The sequence below is a fragment of the Hyperolius riggenbachi genome, chromosome 12 (assembly GCF_040937935.1).
Source record: "Hyperolius riggenbachi isolate aHypRig1 chromosome 12, aHypRig1.pri, whole genome shotgun sequence".
NCBI lineage: Eukaryota > Metazoa > Chordata > Amphibia > Anura > Hyperoliidae > Hyperolius > Hyperolius riggenbachi.
Window position 1 is genome coordinate 196,054,428 of NC_090657.1, and position 21,767 is coordinate 196,076,194.

General features: G+C 44.6%; 1 long non-coding RNA gene across 1 annotated transcript in view; it reads left to right on the top strand.

Annotated features, from left to right (window-relative positions):
* Nucleotides 1-21,767, top strand: part of LOC137542395 (uncharacterized) — a 97,985-nt gene that overhangs the window by 39,723 nt on the left and 36,495 nt on the right. The window contains exon 2 of the long non-coding RNA XR_011025419.1: nucleotides 17,892-17,990. This is a non-coding gene — a long non-coding RNA (uncharacterized lncRNA). The remainder of the gene's footprint in view (nucleotides 1-17,891; nucleotides 17,991-21,767) is intronic.

The following is a 21,767-nucleotide window of genomic DNA, read 5'->3' on the forward strand; positions in this document are numbered from 1 at the left end:
AGCGCTGCAAGGCGACAGTTCTATCCACTACCCCACTGTTTGATTCTGAAGGTCCTGATGCAACTACATACTTACTGCTTTTTGTGAAGGGAAGTTTGGTAGAGGCAGTTTGGCCAAAGTGGTCCAAATGCTTGGGACATGACGGCGAGTGCCCAAATCCAAACACTATTTAATGGAACCTGAAGAAAGAGATATAAAGACTGCCATATGTAAACAATGCCAGTTGCCTGGCAGTCCTGCTGATCTCTTTGGCTATGGTCATGTCTGAATCACACTCTTGAAAAAAGCATTGCACTTAATCTTGTCAGTTTCTTGTCAGAAATACCTGATCTGGGTGCTTGTTCAGGGTCTATGGTTAAAAGTATTGGAGGTAGAGGATCAGTAGGGCAGCCAGGTAACTGGTATTGTTTAAATTAAATAAATATGTCCGCTTCATATTCCTCTCCCTACAGGTTCCCTTTAAAGGAATTACTATGGTGGCATGTGACATGATACGACACATGTAAGTACAGTGCCAAGCTCACAAAAAACTATGATGTGTTCCTTTTTTTCTTCCTCGGTTTAAAAGAGGTAAACAGTATGCAAGTGACAGTTTCTGTCCAGTAAGGGACCTGGTCGACCTACAGTTTAAACCCTCACTGTTAAGGAATTAGTCATATGACACTTTCCTAGCAGGAAATGACTTCTGAGAGCAGGAAAAAGAGAAAAAATGATCATTAAGTCATACATTTTAAACAGTATGTGAAACAGTAAAAACTTAAAAAGTAGATTTAACCACTTGAGGACTGCAGTGGAACCCCCCCCCCCCCCTAAAGACCAGAGCAATTTTAACTAAATGGGCCATTGCAGCTTTAAGGCCTCTCTGCAGGGCCGCACCACTCAGCACACAAGTGATTCCTTCCCCCCCCCCCCCTTTTCTCCCCACCAACAGAGCTCTCTGTTGATGTGGTCTTATCGCCCCCAGACATTTGTTTATTTTTTTACCAATGTTTATTTATTTGTTTTTTAATAAAAAATTGCTGTTTTTTAAAATATGTATATATACCCCCCTCCCTCCCCCGCCAGCCAATCAGTGTGATCAGCCTATGACAGCGGATCACTCTCGCAGTCACAGAGGGGGACAGCTGATCGCAGTGCTGTAGAATGGGTAAAGACGGCGGTTTCCCCGTCTAATAGTCTCCCGAGCGGCAATTGCTGCTCGGAGACTGAAATCAGGGTAGAGCTCCGCCCCTCAAGCAGGAGATGCGCGCACAGCGTGCACGTGATCTCCTGCAAATCCCAGCACAAGGACTTGACGCCAACTGGCCTTAGGCGGTCCTGGGGCTGCCGCCGTGACCACGGCCCATTGGCGTGGGGCAAGTATAAAACTGTGGACTATCTAATGAAAAAGTAATTTCTAAGAGGAGGAGGATAGATTCAACTGTTTATCTCATCTGTTTATCTCATTTTACTTAATATTCCTGTAAGTCAGTGTAGGTTTGGGAATTCTGGTGCTTATACCAGTCTCTGTAGGGGTTAAGTAAGGTCGCCAGTTGTACCAAAAGGGCATAGTTAGCCTACCACTTTACTAAGGCACCTTGTGTTTTAAAACCGCAGTGTAGAGAGTCAATTTTATGCATAGGGGTGATGCAAACCCTTCAATTGCAGCTGCAAGGAGTCTCCTAATGGTGGACATGTTGCCATGGAATTATGAAAGCACATTTTTAGGACTCCATTGGCGGACTGTGTATGATTTGCTCCATATGCTAACTACTTTCCTCTCTACACAACTTTAAAGATATTTAAAGAATTGGCTGTTAAATTATTAATCTTTTCTTTCTTTTTTTTATGATAAACATCAACAATATTTACTTTGTAAGTTTTTAAATACAGCAAAGTTCCAGTTATCTAGAACTCCTGCAACTGGAAGTCTCAACCAGCATGCCTGAGGGCATAATGGAGATTGTTTTTGAGGGGTTTGGGGCAGGAGGCATTAAAATACTCACCAAGCCATGTTTGGTAGCCATCCTGCAGCTCCTAGCGGTTTTCCGTGCACGGGAAGTCGGTGTACCACCTGACCAGATGCAAGTCAGGAGACACACCACAGAGGATGCCAGAAAGCCGATAGGAGCTGCAGGAAGGCTACATGACATCGCTGGAGGCTTGGTGAGAGTATTTGGGGGTGGAAGTTTATGCTATTTCGGCCAGTTGCTCAAGCAACCGGCAAGCACATGTAATGCTGAAATGTTGGTACACCGGATGCTGGGGACTCTGCTGTACCACTTTCAACATTGCTTGTTGACAAACATTTTTCTCCTATTTCAAAGGTTTTTACTGAATATGAAGGCAGCGAAAAACAGATTACTGTATTACAATAGTTATCAAGTTCAGCCAAGTTCAGCCAAGCTCAGCCAAACATGCCTTAACCCTACATACTGTTACACTTTTAAGCTTGGCATGTCTGTTGAGCAATAAGCAAAAATATTCTCAAAATACCAAGAAATAAACCAGCTGAGAAAAAAGAAACCGGTACCATCCATTTGCATACTATGGTTTCAAAAAGCACAAATTGCTCTCTTAGTAACAAAAAAAAATAGCTTTTGGGTATATGCGCCCTTGCTGGATACTGCAAAGTTTTCTTTCCCAAGTTAACTGTTTGTCTTTGCTACACAGCTGACAAACATCCTGCCTACTGCAGCTCACTAGCACTGGTCAGAGGATGGCTGTGGAAGCCCCTCACTACCCCTCACTACCTGTGGCTATCAGAACAGGTTGAGTGTGGTCCATATTTCTGTTGACTCTGTCTCTACATTGTAAGAATTAGGAATGAGCAGGAGAAAATTCACAAAGTCAGATTTTATTATTATTATTATTCATCTATATATATATAATAGAGTAAGTGCCTCAACCTTCAAGCAAGAAGAAGAAGTAGCGCCCTGCCCCTAGGGCCGGTCCAAGCAAGAAGAAGGGGCTGGTCCAAGCAAGAAGAAGAAGTAGTGTCATATCAAACCAAGGGCAAAGAGGGATAATTTGCATATTCAGTAGCAGTGCATTGTGGGTAACCACAAATGTTCACTTATAGCTGAATTATTGCAGATTTACTTCTGTTTTAAGAAGGAAAATTACACCAAGCTTTGCTTTTTTTAGTAGGAGGTCTTTTTGGTCTCTTTTATTCTCCTATACATTTCGAGTGGTTTGGGTCACCCTGAGCTGCTTGGTTACTCTGTTGTACTGGTCCAAGCCCTATCTCATACAGCCATATCAATCTTTGCCATGTACAGATGAGGACCAAAAGTCCAAAACAGGCTGTCTACATGTGGGTTTGATATGGCTGTGTAAAATTTAAAGCTATAGGCTTGCTATGCACCAGCGGCTCTGGATGCTTGCTTGATTTACCAAGGGGGAAAAGGGTTAATTTGCATATTTAGTAGCAGTGCATTGTGGGTAACCACAAATGTTCACTTATAGCTGAATTATTGCAGATTTCCTTCTGTTTTAAAAAGGCAAATTACACCAATACAGTGTGCGGCATTGCAGGAAGTGACGACAGTGGAACGCACGATGGAACACGGAAGAGGTGAGTCATCCCCACCCGCTGCCTCTTACTAATAGTGGCGGCTGCTACTGAGCTTAAGCAAGAGGGGGAGTGCACATGGGGGACCCAGGTGAGGGGGGGGGGGGTTCCTACTGAGCTTAAGCTGGAGGTAGAGCACACATGGGGGACTCAGTTGAGGGGGGTCCAACCCCCCTCCCCGCCGCTGTGCCCAATACCCTCTTTCTGCCCTCTACCCTCTTATGCGGCGTATGCTACGCCACGGGTCGGCTAGTTGTATTTGTAAAGCACCAAAACATTACACAGGGTCGGACAATAAATACAAACAATGATGCAAAGGACAACAGATGTAACAAGGTTATACAACATAGAACAAAGTTGTACAAGGCAAAAAGTGTACAAAATACATGATCATACAATTCTGTAATACAAGTATGAGGTGGTCATAGGAAAGGAGCACGTGGTAATGTAGAATACACTAGGAAAGGAAGGACCCTGCCAAAGGCTTACAACCTAAGGGAGGGGAGATGGACACATTAGGTAGGGTAGTAGAATAAGTAATCAGAGGGTTACTGGGCCAGATTTATCAAATAATTACTGACAGTTTTTTCTTCTAAAACAGTTCTAACCAGCAGGGGATCTGTTCTGCATGATAAGAAACTTTTTTAAATTCTACGTAATAGCAGCAGCCAGGGGCGTAACTAGGAATCGCCGGGCCCCCCTGCAGAAATTCTGAGCGCCCCCCCCCCCCCCTGGGGCCCGCTCAGGGCTGTTTTGGGGGGCTGGAGGGGACACAGCATGAGGGGAGAGCTTGGTAGCACGTCGGTGGGGAGGGGGAACGGTCCCCCCCCCCCCACCTCAGGCTCTCCCCTCTGTGCTCCCCTCCAGCATTGAATAGCACTTATGCAGGCGGCGGGCAGTGGCAGATACATACCTTCCTTGCGTTCCACCGGTGTTCCTCTCTTTTAGCTTCTGACGCGGCTTCCTGTATAAACAGGAAGTAGCGTCAAACACTAGAGGGAGAAACATCCGCGCTGGAACGCAAGGAAGATATGTATCTGCCGCTGCCCGCCGCCTGCATACGCGTTATTCAATGCTGGAGGGGAGTGCAGAGGGGAGAGCCTGAGGTGCGGGGGGGATCGTCCCCCCTCCTCCGACGTGCTACCAAGCTCTCCCCTCATGCTGCGTCCCCTCCAGCCCCCAAAAACGGCCCTGCGAGAGCATGGGCTGCATCCCCCATTGTTACGCCCATGGCAGCAAATTAGCATGAATTTCTAGAACTGCAATACAGTTAGGAAAAGTGCAAATCCATTCCGAAACTGCAGCAGATTTAGAAATGCATAATAGCACTTCTACACAGCTTATGCAGTGTAGACTAGAAATGCGAATAATTTGTGCTCCTCCCCCCTGCGGAATCGTGCTTAACCCTTCCAGTACTGGGCATTGATGCAATACAGCAGATGTATTGGTTACCTCAGCAACAGCAATTTCCTTCTTAAACTGCACTGTCTGAGAAACCTTCCTAACTCCTCCTATTTAAGAACAGTTTAAGAGGGAACCTGCACTATTTGGTGATTTTTTAAATATTTCTGAGACAATTCTGCACGGATTTCTAAAAACCTACCAATACTTTGTCTCAGACCTTGTTCCCCACTGTGTGGTAGGGGGTGGGTAGGCCATCCTGATGAGGTGGTTTTGAGGGCTGGCTTGAATGTGTTGAAGGAGGAGGCAAATCTGATGGGCGGTGGAAGGGAGTTCCAGAGGGTGGGGGCAGTTCTTGAGAAATCCTGCAGGGGCGCATGGGAGTGGGAAAAGTGTGGGGAAGTTAGGCAAAGGTCGTTGGAGGGGATAGTCTGGTGTATACCTGTGAACAAGCTCCAAGATGGCGGTAAGGCAGGTTTCGTGCACAGATTTGCTGCAAAGCTGGCTGATTCGCTTAAGGGAAAAACCTTTGCGAAAATGAGGCCAAAATACTGGATGCTCCAGAGCTTCCCAGATGCTCTGAGAGACCACCACTGCTGGCTAGGACCCTCTTCATTTACTGTTTGTGTGACCTCACTACGCATGCACAAGTGCCCAGGCCTGGATTTACATCACATGAGCCAATAGGCATCCCTATCCCCTGCCCTGTGTAGGTAGCTACAGGTGCCTCTGATTAGGTAGCCAGAGGTACTCTTAGTATCTAGAGTAGTAGCTAGAGGTGCCCCTGACTGAAGGAAGATCTCATCAGTGGAACGCAGATAGCAGGGTGAGTTACCTCTCATTTACACTCTTATCAGGACTCTGCATAGGAAAGGAGGGAGGGAGCCAATCTCAAAGGGCAGTAAGCCACCTTTCCATCATCAGGGGCCTGTAGGCAAATGCCTACAGTGCCTTATGATAAATCCAGCCCTGCCAGTAGCACAAACGCCACAAAAGCATGTTCGACAAGCCCTTGTTGAATATGAAATTCTGCGCAATGATGACCCCACAGTTTTCTGGTTGAGTAGTCTAGACGTGTCCAGAACTGGTACAGCATGCCATAGAAGTGCTTTCATGTCCATCCTCCAGTATTCTATGGGAAAGAGTTTTAGTGCAGCTGGAGGTGCTATGATGGACAGCTGGTGGCCTTTTTGCCATCAGATGACATACCAGCAATGTATTTTTGGGCTTATAAAAAGAAAATAAAAAGCATGCAGCATTTCCTGGTAATACTGCGGATCTCTGCTGTTAATGCCGTTAAGGTTTTGTGTCCAAGGTGCCTGCATAGCTTAATTCCAACTGTCCACTGAACTAGGTTTGGTCACAGAGTGATGCACGGCAGCATTTTTGTGAATTTTATTTTAAACTGTCATCTTCAGATTCTCCTCATTTCTTTTGAACTGTGATTACAAAGAACAGTTCTAGCTCAAGCTTTGATCCTTTCAAATGGGCTTTGTGATCTCTGTCCCAGGAAGCCATGCTTTCTATGCTTTCTAGAGTGACAAGCCGAACTTTAGCTTGAAAGGATACATGAGGTGACATGTGACCTGATGAGATAGATGTGTCTGTTCAGTGCCAAGCACACAAATAACTATTCTGTGTACCCTTTTTTTCTTTCTTTGCCTGAAAGAGTTAAATATCAAGTCTGCAAGTCACAGTTTCTATCTGAGTTGGACCTTTTCCCTGCAAGCAAATGTCAGGCTGCATGATTCTCGCCACAATCGCACTCGGTTCCCGATGGGTAAACGGCGATCAGAAGTAACAAGAAAGGCTGCGACGAGCGGCCCTTCTTGTTATGCTTTCCTCATCGCCATGGCGACGAGCGGAGTGAGGTCATGGACATCAGCCGACGTCCTGACGTCAGTCGCCTCCGATCCAGCCCTTAGTGCTGGCCGGAACTGTTTGGTCTGGCTGCGCTGGGCTCGGGCGGCTGGGGGGACCCTCTTTTGCCGCTGCACGCGGCGGATCGCCGCGCTACGGCAGCGATCAGGTAGCACACGCGGCTGGCAAAGTGCCGGCTGCGTGTGCTCCTTTTTATTTGATTCAAATCGGCCCAGCAGGGCCTGAGCGGCAGCCTCCGGCGGTAATGGACGAGCTAAGCTCGTCCATACCACCAGGCTGGTTAAAGAATGAGCTGGATAAAGCTATAAATCAATTTGCTAGCTATATGGCTTCTCCAATATTCTCGCTGCAAATTTTCTTTAACCGATTAAGGACCCTACTGCTCAAGCCCCTTAAAGTGTACCAGAGACAGGGAAAAAAGTTTTATACATACCTGGTTCCTCCAGACCCATGTGCACAGATCGCTCCCACGCCACCGTTCTCTGCTGCCTGCAGCTCCGGTACCAGGACCTCCTCCAGTCGCGGGACCTCCTCCAGTCGCGGACAGTCTGCGCAAGAAAAGAGAAGTCTGAGCAAGAGAAGTGCGCCCTCTATGTATTTTTCTGGTCATGTGATCAACATTTTAAAGGGAAGGTTCAGGGAGGGGATTAAAAAAATAAAAATAAATTTCCACTTACCTGGGGCTTCCTCCAGCCCGTGGCAGGCAGGAGGTGCCCTCGCCGCCGCTCCGCAGGCTCTCGGTGGTCTCCGGTGCCCGTCCCGACCTGGCCAGGCCGGCTGCCAGGTCGGGCTCTTCTGCGCTCCATTTCCTGGCACTTCTGCGCCCCACGCCGGCGCGCTGACGTCATCGGACGTCCGCCGGGCTGTACTGTGCTCCGGCGATCGGCGATCAGGAGCCGTTCCCGTGGGGGGGGGCGGCTGCGGTGCGACGGATAGCGGCGGATCGGCGGGTAGCGGCGGCGATCGGGCACTGCACGCAGCTAGCAAAGTGCTAGCTGCGTGCAGCAAAAAAAAAATTATGCAAATCGGCCCAGCGGGGCCTGAGCGGTGCCTTCCGGCGGCATGGCCCGAGCTCAGCTCGGGCTTACCGCCAGGAAGGTTAAAAAAAATCCTATTTGTATCACATCTTTCATCCATTTTCCCTGCATTGCAGTAATACTTAAATTAAAAAACCAAACTAAATACAGGTAGTCCCCGACTTACGAACGCCCAACTTACGAACGACCCGCCGATACGAACAGCATGGATTTTGTGTTTCCATGGGAACAAGTAAAAAAAAAAATTCAAATTGAACTTGTAGTTTTTGAGAAAATCGATTTTAAATTTTTTTAAAAAAAAGGCTTTTAAACTTGTATAAGCAGGCACAGAAGACAGAGGTGACACAGAGGGGGACACTGGAGGCACAGGGGGTACACAGGAGGTACAGGGGATAGACATGGCACAATGTTCCGACTTAAGAACAGGTTACGAACAAACCTACAGTCCCTATCTCGTTCGTTAACCGGGACTACCTGTACCGCATGATTCCTCCTAATACTGAATGAAATACCGCATGAGGTAAAAATCTTAGTGAACTGTCATGCAGTTTTTCAGTAAATTACTAAACTATTACCGCATGTGTGAAAATCTTAGTGAATTTGGAAAAAAATATCTAAAACACGGAATGAGGTATTTTACTGACCATTTATTTTTTAGCGAATGTCATAGTGAATTAAAGTCAGTAAGTTAAGAACTACCCTATATCCGCAAAGAAGTTTTTCTTTCTTGACTCGTGTGGTCGTTATAATGGTTTTTGTTATCATGTTATGGCTTTGTTGATATGGGGAACCTGTTCTATGTCGCTAATTAAAGTCCTATTTGCATTTTTGGCCGAAGCCCCGCACTTCTTCCTCGTAGAGTCAATGAGAAGTGTGTATTTTGGATTGCATTCCGGTGGGATGTGAGTCTTCCCCAAGATGTTGTTGACATGTCACAGCTAAACAGAAGCAGGCGTGCTCTCGTCATAGTGCGCGGGAGATGGGAAACAGCGCTCAGCCCATAATGTTTATTAGAAATTATACCGTCAGAACAGCTCCTTGCTTCACACCAGCCCGATCAAGCTGTTCATTTAAGGAAAATGTTGCATATTCCATCTGAAACAGTTGACATAACATACCATAAGAAGCGCTTTTTAAAGAGAGATTGTCAAAGCAAAATTTGTTAGACCATTTGGTGATTAACATTATTTCCACATGAACAAAATATCCAGCAAGTAAAATAACAGAGAGAAAACAGAGGGGGAAAAAAACTCTATACTGGAAAAAATAACTTGTCTTGTCTCAAAATAGAATTATTTTTAGGTACAAAAGAAGGAAGATTTTACTTTGTGCTACAGAGAAGTTTGCCGATAAACCATATTAGATGCGGCTGTATTGAGAGTACACTAGATGGCACTGTAGCAATTCGTCATTAGCTATTAAGTCTGGAGTTCCTTCCTATTTTTGTTCTACTGCTTCCTGTTCCTCTCTTTGTGTTATGCTGGGCATACACGGATGGATTCCTTCTTATCAATCGAGCCGCTGATGGCTCAATTGATAATTTCCGACGTGTCCGATACCCCGCCGGATCAATTCTGCGCTCGATCCCGCGGGCGGACAATGGGACAAAAACGAGCGGAAGATAAGAAGCGCCCACGGAGACGAGCGGCTCGATCCGGCGCATAATCTACTCCATGTATGCCCAGCATTACTGATTTTAACGTCTATATTATTACAGTCTTGTAAAATTATGTGTTACAGTCCTTTATGTTCTGCACTGTTGAAGTAAGCTCATTTCTGAACCCTCAGTGTGCTGATTCATTAAAGGGGCACTATGGCGAACAATTTTAAAATTTAAAATATGTGCAAACATAAACAAAAAAGAAGTACGTTTTTTCCAGAGTAAAATGAGCCATAAATTACTTTTCTCCTATGTTGCTGTCACTTACAGTAGGTAGTAGAAATCTGACAGAAGCGACAGGTTTTGGATGAGTCCATCTCTTCATGGGGGGATTCTCAGGGATTTATTTATGTTCAATAGCACTTAGTGAATGGCAGTTGCTCTGTCTAACTTCCAAAAAATTGTGTAGCGAGCAGGCAAGCTGGCCAGCATCATTGTTCAAATCCTTTTTAGGGAATATCTTTATGAAGAATAAAAGCCTTGCTGAGAATCCCCTATGAAGAGATGGACTAGTTCCCCTTTAAGAACTTATATTCAGTAACAAGCCTCTTTCTGATTTTTCTTCTATTAAACTAACCTGATGGCTGACACCCCTTATGCTTATGCTATGTAATAGATAGCGGAGATACCGCCGCAGAGACAAGCGGCATGGCGGCTATCCACACTTAGCCAGATTCTGTTGATAGCTTAAAGTACTAATTGCATTATTTATTTGTTATGATTATGACTTTCTGCTTACTCTGACTATCCTCCTGTTTGTCGATTCTGTACCTCAGCCATCTGATTCACGTTGCCGACCCTGCTTGTTATTGACGCTGAATCAGTCTTCCGTTTCTGTACTGTACCTATCCACTCGTTGCCTACTCTGCCTGTCTGACCTCGCTACCCGCACCAGTGGGCCTAGCCACTGGTGAGGGAAATTACTATCTGTATCATCTACTCCTAGGCTGCAGCACTGTCTGTATCATCCACTCCTAGGCTGCAGTACTGTCTGTATCATCCACACCTAGACTACAGTACCGTCTGTATTACCAACTCCTAGGCTGCAGTACTGTCTGTATCATCTACTCCTAGGCTGCAGTACTGTCTGTATTGCCTACACTTAGGCTGCAGTACCTTCTGTATCAAATACGCCTAGGCTGCAATACAGTTCGTATCACCTGTTCCACAGGGGATCGTTAGTGCAGTACTAATTGTATTACTCCTCTTTGTGCTGTGCACCAAACACTACTAGGCTGCAGTACTACCTGAAACACCTGCTCCACAGGTGATCAGTTGTTCAGCTCTGGTTGTATTATCTTCTACTTGCGTTGGTGCTTCCAACACTCTCGGCTGCAGCACGGTCTGACTCACCTGCCCAATAGTGAGCACCGGCTGCAGTACTGTCTGGGTCACCCGCTCCTCAGGTGAATCCGCTCATCTTAATTACTGTTACACCAAACACTATCTCACATTGGTAGTCTTGTATCTGGCTATACTAGCACTATTGGTGATTCTGCAGATCACCACATAATCAGGTATAGCGTCTGTATTATTGGTGATACTGCAGATCACCAATAATCAGAAAATCTGACACCAATCGTTACATGCTACTTATTGGCTACAGGGTCCCTTCTGTTCCTTGTTCCAGAACCTCTTTAGAGGTCTAAATCTATTGCTACTTATTACATGTGTGTTATACAGTAGTTACCACATTCCTATGCTGATTGATCATAAACCTCAGTGTACATTTTAAGACTTTATAAACCAAATGACACTTAACCATGCTTTTAGCAAGTCATGTATATTTCATGTTTTAAAGAAGTAATGTACTAAAATAATGTAATGAATAAAATAGCTTATTTTTACAAAATTACCAGTACTTTATAAATATTTTTAGTCAGTGTGTTTACTTATTTTAAAATTTTTCCTCACCATGATTTACATTCTGAAATTTATCACAGGTGGCAACATCTATAGTGCTGTCAGGTGCAGCTGTGCAGAATGTTTATACACTTAGGCCGGATCCACGCTATAAGCGCTTTTGTGAGCGATTTTAATGAAAGTGAATGGGAGCAATTTTTAAACAAGCACTCAGCAAGCGATGATCAAACGCAAGCGCTCACAAAAGCGCTTATAGTGTGGATCCGGCCCGAGTGTTCCGAAGCCAGTAAAAATCATACCTGGTCTCCATGAATGCTCTGGAAAGAGAAATCCACATAGCTTAACAGTCTAGGCTGTGACATCACTGGGACGGCAGAGCTACATGCCAATATACAGCAATGTATCTGATATACTATACTATATACTGTATATGATATAAGAAGGAGCCCCTGATGAGTCATTGGACGAAACTGCTTGGGCGTGGCCTAAGGAGCGAGGGACGCTGGATGAGCTCAATGGATGTTTGATATGTGCATTTGTTTCTACTAAAATGTGAGTGCACTATGTTTTAACATTTTTAATAAAAGAAGGTTTTACACTATGTCTGGCCTTGTTTGAGCCCTCGGGGAAGTGCCATTAAGGGAGGAAGCTTGATGTTCACTACAAAGCGATTTCTGCTGGTCTGTGCTGGGTCAGCCAGGCTGTATGGTGAGAGGCTTTATTGATTTTCTGGTGGTGGAGCACTGGGTGCTGATGTGATTATTGGCAGCACTGGTGCATTTCCATTTACCTTTACCATACAGTGTTACACTATTGGAGTTTTTTTCCCCTCCCCCGTCTCTTATGTGTGGAGCGACTAGGAAAGAGGAAAGCACATTCAATATCGAGGAATTGCTGGCTGGGCCAGAAGCGTTATTGGCTGATCCTGAGAAGGGCAGCTGCCATTTCTGGGGAGCGTATACTGTAACTGGATGTTTCAGGAAAAGTGTGAAGTTTATCTATCCCTGAGGAAGATTTCTTTCCTTGCAAAAGGGGACATTAGAATATATTCTTTGTACTTTACCTGAGGAGGACTGTAAATTTAGCTCTGTAGAGCGCCCTGTTGCTCTGTTTTAATTGTTCTGAAAGAGTGATACACACACTCATTACAGGTGCGATCCAGACTAAGGAGTGGTATATATTGAACAGGATTAATTACTGGAGGAGCGCACATTTAGGTCTGCTTTGTTTTGATATTTTACTACTACTAAACCTAACTCTACTCTCACACAGAACCCTCCCTCTACAAATGCCTAACCCTATGACTCCCCCTGGTGGTGCTTAACCCTAAGACCCCCTACCCCCCCCCCCACCCGGTGGTGCCTAACCGAAGATCCCCCTGGTGGTGCTTAACCCTAAGACCCCCCTGGTGGTACCTAACCCTAAGACCTCCCCTGGTGGTGCCTAATACTTAAACCCCCTTTCCTGACACCTAACCCTAAAACCCCCTTACTCCGCTGTGAATAACATAAATACAAACAGATAATACATTTCAAAACTGTAAGCGATACATTTCTAAGATAATAAATTTAAAACAATAATTTACGAAATTATAATTCTTAAAACAAATGTTAAAATAATAATTTACAAAAATGATTGTCAAAGCAAATTTGAAAACAATATTTTACAAACCACTAATTCTCAAAATTTTGGTTGGATGGGCCTGGCGCCAGCTATTTAACGGGGCACCCAAATCTTCCAGTTTTGCCCCAAATAGCCGATATTTAACATTAGGTGAATGACGGCGCCCAAATTGTCCACTTCTCATATGCGCCCAAACTTCCTGCTTCCTTGTCACAGTGCGTCTTTAAGTTTCTTTTCTGCCAAGACTGTAGGGCTTGTGTTTCTTTTTGCCATTATGCATGTTTTTTTTAGTCTAGACATATTTGTTGTTTGTTTCAATTTTACCCCCAGTTTAAAGTTTTCTGACCATGTTATTGCTTTGGTGTGCGAAATGACTTCAGTGTACTTTTTGTTGAAATTACAATTTTGATAAACATTGGCACAGCTATCCAGAGACGTAAAAAATCGGCAATACTATCTTCAGATTTCAATCACATTTATTGATAACTTTTTTTTTTTTTTTTTCACAAAGAGAAGTAGAACAAAGGAGACAGAATCACACGAGTATGTTTCTCTCGGGATGTGCAAAGTTGGTGCAGAACAGAATTTCCCACAAATCAGGCAGTTCTGTTTTATACTAGTTAACTGTTTTGTACATACAGTACTACAAAATGTAATATTAAAGCCAATTATAAACTGACATTCGCTTTCACGTTTTACCTTCCTGGATTTGCTATTTGCTTTTCACAAGTCCCATCTGTTCGGGGTGGAGAGACTGTAGGCTGACTATTTTACTATTAATATATTATTGCTATTAAGAACTATTTTACAGTTTAAAGCTCAGTGTCTCTGATTCTTCCACTTCTGATATGTACCACTTTACAAAGCCCCTTGTTCACTTTCATGTATCCCGTTCACCTGATATGAACTTGATATGCAACAGTTTTATGAGCAAGTATATTCATATCAGTATGTAGCCCAGGCAGCAGGTAAACGTGGCTATACACTAATAGATGGCCTCCAGATCAACCAACAGATAGTCTAATTTTGCCCATACACTGCACACAGGTTTGAATTGATTCCAGCGTGAAATCAATTCAAAACCTGTTGAGCCACCGCTTGGCTCGCCACCCCAGGCCTTCCCCCATTCGGGCTCCCCCGACCAGCAGCAATACATCACCTGTCCAGCCGCCTCGAGTCCCTGCGATCCTTGCTGTCTGTTAATTCTTCCCCTCTTCCCTTCCTGTCGCGTCCTGTGACTAGCGGAAGTTCATACAGTAGAGGGCACGCTATTGTTTGAACTGAGCGCGTGCAAGGTACCATGAATTCTCTTCAGTACCAGGAGGTATTGGAAGAAAATGTGATGCAGTCCGTCACAAACCTGAGGCTTGGGAGACGTTGGACCTTTCAACAGGACAATAAAGGCTGGAACATTTTGGAGTAGCCATCGCAGTCCCCAGACTTAAATCCGATTGAGAACCTCTGGTGGGACTTAAAGAAAGCAGTTGCAGCGCGCAAGCCTAAGAATGTGACAGAACTGGAGGCTTTTGCCCATGAAGAATGGGCTAAGATACCCGTAGATCACTGCAAGACACTTGTGTCAAGCTATGCTTCATGTTTAAAATCTGTTATAACTGGAAAAGGATGTTGTACTAACTACTAAGTACTAAGATTGAATGTCACTTGGGGGTTGAATAAAACTGATAATGATGTGAGCACAGAAAAGACATTTGTGGTTATTTCATTATAAATGTTATGTTATATTTGTCTGACTTACAAGTGCCTCTTTGATTTAATTGTAAACAAGATGACTGAAATGATCAAAATCAGTGTCAAACTGGCCAAAACACTCAATTTCAGTGGGGGTTGAGTAATTTTGAACAGAACTGTATTTATGGGATGTTGTGTCTAAAGATGAATTTCTCTGAAGATCTGTGAACCCATTTTTGCACTTTTTTGATATATTAAATATTTAAGCTCATCTTTACAAAAAAAACTTTTTTGCCTCTTTAAATGATTTATTTATGCATATATCCTTGTATCCATACTGGCGGATTGTTGGTGTAGTGGTGCACCTTCAAGGATATGTTTTTGGTCTCCTATGTATACAAATACAGGGATATGTAGGCTACCATATTTATATCATTTTAAACAATACCAATTGCGTGGCATCTTGCTGATCTTTCTGGTCAGTAGGGCCTAAATCACACACCTGAAACAAGCATGCAGCTAGTCTTGTAAGATTAGTCATAGACATCTGCTCTGCATGCTTGTTCAGGGTCTATGGCGTAAAGTATCAGGGACAGAGGATCAGCAGGACAGCCAGGCAATGTGCATTGTTTAAAAGGAAATAAACATGTCAGTCCCCATATCCCTCTCACCTCGGGTCCCTTTAAATGGACTCCGAGCACCTCTCATAGGCATGCCTTTAAGACTCCGACCAGTACAGCAAAGTACTTAGATGCATACCTTTCTATAGCTTGTGTTCTCCCCTTTCATTTGATGCCTGAATCGCCATTCTACACCAAATAGTTTTTCGTTCGATTTCAGTTTAAAAATCGCGGCTGCCATCTTGGCTCTGTTATAATTTCTGGGTCACCCCTGTGTTCTCTTTTAGAAAAGTGCATCACTGAAGCAGGAAAAGGAAGTGACATGCATGGCCATTGAAAGAGGCTTCTCCAGAGGGGTCATAGCACGACTTTGTTGTAAGTCGTCTGGCTTAAAAGCATGCCTATGAGATGCTCTGAGTGTCTTTAATCAGCTTTGTCAGTTTACAAACACTGCAAGCCCCGATGGAATCACACGAGGACTCTGGATATCCTCTCCACCATGTCTCACAGTTTTAGTCTGTAATGAGGGAGTTAATTCCTCTGCTGGCAGCAGTCCTGGGCTGGTACAATGTAACAAAACAGAACTGTTCCCCACCCAGCCACCTCTCCGATATCCCATTTCCATTTGCAGTGATTAAGTGTTTTTTACGGCTCACACACTTGAAGTGATATCAGCTGAAACACCTCCCGCAAGCCAGGTGCCCTAACGTGTCAATGCAGAGACATCACGATTGGGCCTGTCACTCTCAAGGGCACAGTGATCTTCCCTGACTGAGCTGACTATCTCGCCAGCCACTGCTCGCTGCCTCACTTTTGCCCTGTTTGGGTTTTAATTCACTTTAGCGAGATTGCTTTTGCATTCACTTAGTGACAGGTAGCTATTTGTTTGCCGGGTTCAATTTGACATTTATTGTTAGTATAAAACACTAATAATAATAATTAGCGCCTTTCCCGTGTTGGCGGAGTTTTAATGCTGGTACACAGTGACTATAAAGCATGGCCAATCTCTTCCAGCACACCGGATAGTATGATCATATTTGTGAGTAACGAGGGGGTGTGCTGAGATGGGCAGGAGAGGCTCTACTATATAGTCACTATAGTCATAGCTCACTACAAGATGGCTGCCTCCTGGCCAACTAATAAAATATGTGTCATTACAGTGGTATTCTGCTCAAATGTCATCTGTGCTATAAAGCACAGGTGTCACACTCAAGTCCTGCTGGCCGAATGCAGCCCTCCTTGCCATTGTATGTGGCCCTCGAGAGCTTAACTACTTAAAGACCCCATGGGGGTGGCAGCTGTATACGCCCATGGGGGTGGCAGCTGTATACGCCCATGGGGGTGGCAGCTGTATACGCCCATGGGGGTGGCCATGGCGGCAGCCCCAGGACCGCCTAACGCCAATTGGCTTCAAGTCTTGGTGCTGCAGTGTGCAGGAGATCGCGCGCAGGCTGCGCACGCATCTCCTGCTTGGGGGCGGAGCTCCGCCCCGCCTTCAGTCTCCGAGCAGCAACCGCTGCTTGGGAGACTGTTAGACGTCGAAACCGCTGTCTTTTTTCTGAGTACAGCGATGCGATCGGCAGCAGCGCTGTACTGGGGACAGCCGTGTGACAAGGCTGTCGCACAAGAGAGCGATCGGCTCTCAAAGGCTGAATCCTATGACAGCCAATCGCGTCTTTAAGTTTTAATAAAAATATAAACACAAATATTTACATAAATAAAAAACAAATGCAGATGGGGGCGATCAGACCCCACCAACAGAGAGCTCTGTTGGTGGGGAGAAAAGGGGGGAGGAATCACTTGTGTGCTGAGTTGTACGGGCCTGCAGCTATGCCTTAAAGCTGCAGTGGCCCATTTAGTTAAAATTGCCCTGGTCTTTAGGGGGGTTTACCACTGCAGTCCTCAAGTGGTTAAAGCTTGATGCCATAGTCCTCATTAAATTCACAAATTGACGCCCTGTGTGTGTGTGGGGAGGTGTGTATAGGCTTAGAGCACCTCCTGTGGCACCACGTCTGCCTATATTTTTTCCGTGCTATGCCTCCTGTTTTCAGGGTCCTGGTCGGCGTCTTTTGACCTGGACATACATGCGCACATGGGCAGTATGTCCTCTTGGGCTGCTAATTGATGAGCTTGCTTTTGCCTACCAGAATTGTCAGATTGTGTTGGAGGTGTAATGCAAGGTACACGCCATACAATTATTTCCAACATGTTCAATCTGAAGTCCGATCGATTTCCTGATCCATTTTCCGATCAATTTCCATAAAAGTGAATAGAAATCGATAAGAAAATCGATCAGAAAATTGATCGAAATTCAGATCTGACATGTTGGAAATAATCGATCTGGCAGGTAAATCTGCTAGAAAATTGTATGGTGTGTACCTAGCATTATAAACTGTGTTAACAAGATAAATGTATTTTGAGTGTAATCCCACTTTCACAATCCCAATTCTAATATGTTTATTAGGCACAATGGAAATACTGTATGTTGACTATGCAATCTAGAGGGAGCTAGTAGGATGTACAATATTACTTACAAAGCTGTTTGTGTTGTGTCCTTTTTGTAGCTATCAGTATTGCGAGTTCCACAGAAAACCAAAAATTATCTTCCAACCATCTGCTCACAGATTTGATTCATCTGCTTGGCTGAGATCAGTATCTACCAGGTTGGTTGTTATTTATTTACCTTTTATTTTTTCTTACTGTTAATGTCTGAAGGTGCCCATTAAGGCCGGGCGGATCGCTCAAACTCACTCTTATCACGCGAACGACAGCCTGTACACACGCCCGATTTAGCGGGCGAACGACTGAACGACGGGTCGTTCAAACGACCCGTCGTTCGCAAAAAACGGACGTGTGTATGGGCCTTTAACGTTCCAATTTCCCGAACGATCAACCGTTCGATCCGTTTGTTGCAATCGATGGGAAATGATTGTTCAGCCCATCAACAGAGGGGGAAATGATAAGCAATATGACCAGACCAAAAGAATCAATCCAAAATGTACATCGACATAAAACGGTTGTTTGTCACGGATCGCCAAAACGAACAGGCCCAGAGATCAGTGCGCAAAGTATACAGCTGCCAGGAGAGTGGGAGTGGCTTCCCCAACACAGGGAGGAAGTGTACGGGGTCAGCTGTGTGCTTATACTAGCTGGCTCGCCCTCTCATCTTCTGCGTAACGTGTGTACTGCATGCATAGCAGGAGTGGAGCCATTACCTGCTTAGGGTATCACAGATGCACTAGCAGAATCTCCACTCTCACTGCAGTCTTTGGAATTTGCAAAGAGATTTACCTTTCAGACATTCCCTTGTTAAGATCTGTACCTTTACAAAGTTTACAGTTGCCAAACCTATCCCTACTGGCAGCCAAGCGGTGTCTGTGTATGATTACATACAGTCATGCCTAGACTGCATCTAGCCAACCACACGTGTCAGCAATGAAAGGATTACCACTACTGTGCACTTATACAGCACTCACATCTTCCACAGCACTTTACTAACTACAATCAGGGCCGGGCCAAGGCATAGGCTGGAGAGGCTCCAGCCTCAGGGCGCATTGTAGGAGGGGGCGCACAATTCATTCAGCTGTCATTCCTAATTGTGTTTGAAGCAGAAAGAAATAAGAAAAGGGGATACATAGCAGTGACTGCAAGCCAGATAACTAGATATTAAGGTGTTGGGGAGGTTGTGGACCCTGTGGCCCTCTTACTCTAATAGCAATCAGTGTGTGACGGCTGGGGTGGGAGGGATGGAGGGGCGCACTTTGGTGTCTCAGCCTTGGGTGCTGGAGGACCTTGTCCCAGCTCTGACCAGTGGTGCTCAAATACCCCTTTTCAAAATTCGAGTTAGGTCGAATTCGAATAGTAAATTATTCGAGGTCAGTCGAATATTCGAGTCGAATAATTTTTACTATTCGATTCGACCTCGGAATTCGAGCTCACTATTCGAGTCGGTATTCGAGCTCATTATTCGAGCTGACTATTCGAAATGGCTTAAATAGCTTCCAACACTTGTTTTGAGGGTGAATGATGCAAGAAACCTCTTTTTTTCCAAGTAACAACAGCAAGTGATTATGTGGGGATGTTCCTTTAAAAAAAAAAGTTGAAAAGAGAAGTTGTGTCCAGAAATTTGTTCAGTACTGTATATACTTCTTCTTCTTCTTCTTTATCTTCTATATCTTCTTCTTCTTCTTCTATATCTTCTTCTTCTATATCTTCTTCTATATCTTCTTCTATATCTTCTTCTTCTTTTATATTGTCTTCTTCTTCTTCTTCATCTTCTTCATCATCATCTTCTTCTTCTTCATCTTCTTTTTCTTCATCTTCTTCATCTTCTTCATCTTCTTCATCTTCTTCATCTTCTTCATCTTCTTCTTCATCTTCTTCATCTTCTTCATCTTCATCTTCTTCATCTTCTTCATCTTCTTCTTCATCTTCTTCATCTTCTTCATCTTCTTCTTCATCTTCATCTTCTTCTTCTTCATCTTCTTCTTCATCTTCTTCTTCTTCTTCTTCATCTTCTTCTTCTTCATCTTCTTCTTCATCTTCTTCATCTTCTTCTTCATCATCATCTTCTTCTTCTTCATCTTCTTTTTCTTCATCTTCTTCATCTTCTTCATCTTCTTCATCTTCTTCTTCATCTTCTTCATCTTCTTCATCTTCATCTTCTTCATCTTCTTCATCTTCTTCATCATCTTCTTCATCTGCTTCTTCATCTTCTTCATCTTCTTCATCTTCTTCATCTTCTTCTATATCGTCTTCTTCTTCACTTATTTCTCTTTTCAAATTTTTTTTTTTTAAGAAATGCAGCTATTTTTGAGCGTAACAAATAGCTGGTGGCGCACGCATGTTGGAAGCGCCATTGTATGTGCTCCCTGGCAGTGGAAACACACAGACAGCAGGAGGTAAATTCAGCAGCAGGAGGAGGAGGATGAGTGTGTGGCAGCAGGCAGTCAATGAGGCAGGCAGCGTGACATAATAGCCCTGGTACCTAGCGGTGATACCAGGGCTGTAAATAAACACAGCAGGCAGGAGGTCCCAGACAGCGGTCGTGCAGCCCACATTGTGTCCAATACACAACTGGGACAACACAGTTTTCAACCCGGGCACCTCAGAAAAATTAAACCTTTTTTTTTTGGTTTTTTTTGTTTTGTTTTTACAACAAATTACACAGATATAGCTATTTTTTGACGTAATAGCTGGTGGCAGAGTGGCAGCAGAAGGTAAATCTGTGTACCCTGGCAGTGGGAAACACAGACAGACAGCAGCAGCAGGAATGGAGGAGTAATTATGTGTGCAGCTATTGTTTGACGTAATAGCTGGTGGCAGAGTGGCAGCAGAAGGTAAATCTGTGTACCCTGGCAGTGGGAAACACAGACAGACAGCAGCAGCAGCAGGAGGAATGGAGGAGTAATGTGAGCAGCTATTGTTTGACGTAATAGCTGGTGGCAGAGTGGCAGCAGAAGCTAATTCTGTGTACCCTGGCAGTGGGAAACACAGACAGACAGCAGCATCAGCAGGAGGAATGGAGGAGTAGTGTGAGTGTGGCAGCAGGTAGGCAGCGTGACATAATAGCCCTGGTACCTAGCGGTGATACCAGGCCGTAAATGAACACAACAGGAGGTCCCAGACAGCGGTCGTGCAGCCCACATCGTGTCCAATACACAACTGGGACAACACAGTTTTCAACCCGGGCACCTCAGAAAAATTAAACCTTTTTTTTTTTTTGTTTTTTTTTGTTTTGTTTTTACAACCAATTACACAAATATAGCTATTTTTTGACGTAATAGCTGGTGGCAGAGTGGCAGCAGAAGGTAAATCTGTGTACCCTGGCAGTGGGAAACACAGACAGACAGACAGCAGCAGCAGGAGGAATGGAGGAGTAATTATGTGTGCAGCTATTGTTTGACGTAATAGCTGGTGGCAGAGTGGCAGCAAAAGGTAATTCTGTGTACCCTGGCAGTGGGAAACACAGACAGACAGCAGCAGCAGGAGGAATGGAGGAGTAGTGTGAGTGTGGCAGCAGGTAGGCAGCGTGACATAATAGCCCTGGTACCTAGCGGTGATACCAGGCCGTAAATGAACACAACAGGAGGTCCCAGACAGCGGTCGTGCAGCCCACATCGTGTCCAATACACAACTGGGACAACACAGTTTTCAACCCGGGCACCTCAGAAAAATTAAACCTTTTTTTTTTTTGGGTTTTTTTTGTTTTGTTTTTACAACCAATTACACAGATATAGCTATTTTTTGACGTAATAGCTGGTAGGAGAGTGGCAGCAGAAGGTAAATCTGTGTACCCTGGCAGTGGGAAACACAGACAGACAGACAGCAGCAGCAGGAGGAATGGAGGAGTAATTATGTGTGCAGCTATTGTTTGACGTAATAGCTGGTGGCAGAGTGGCAGCAGAAGGTAAATCTGTGTACCCTGGCAGTGGGAAACA